The sequence below is a fragment of the Haliaeetus leucocephalus genome, unplaced genomic scaffold (genome assembly GCF_000737465.1).
Source record: "Haliaeetus leucocephalus isolate CR32 unplaced genomic scaffold, Haliaeetus_leucocephalus-4.0 Scaffold417, whole genome shotgun sequence".
Classification (NCBI taxonomy): domain Eukaryota; kingdom Metazoa; phylum Chordata; class Aves; order Accipitriformes; family Accipitridae; genus Haliaeetus; species Haliaeetus leucocephalus.
Genome location: NW_010972853.1, coordinates 5,856,711 through 5,857,035, shown reverse-complemented (window position 1 = coordinate 5,857,035; position 325 = coordinate 5,856,711). Strand labels below are relative to the sequence as shown.

Below are 325 nucleotides of genomic sequence, written 5' to 3'. Positions count from 1 at the left end.
AGCTGCCCCCCGCAGCCGCCTCCCGCCGCCGCCTCGGGGCCCGCCCGCCCCGCAGCCCGGCTCCCTCCGCGCTGGGGACCGGGATATCGGGGAGCAGGCGATCGGGGAAAAGAATTTCGGGTGTTGTTTTTTGGTCTGGCTTTTTGTTTGGTTTAGGGTTTTTTTTGTTTGGTTTTGTTGGGGTTTTTTTAAACAGACACGAGCAGTTCTTGACCCTCCCAGGAATAAGGGAAAAGCAGAAGAGAAACTGTTGCGGCTCTACCCTGCGTAAGGCAGCGAACGCCTCGGCCCGGCACTCCAGGCAGGCAGGCAGGCAGGCAGCCCG

At 60.9% G+C, this 325-nt stretch overlaps 1 protein-coding gene across 1 annotated transcript in view; it reads right to left on the bottom strand.

Annotated features, from left to right (window-relative positions):
• The window catches only part of DPH6 (diphthamine biosynthesis 6), a 215,911-nt gene that overhangs the window by 215,247 nt on the left and 339 nt on the right, over positions 1–325 (bottom strand). The gene's annotated exons all lie outside the window — the stretch shown is intronic.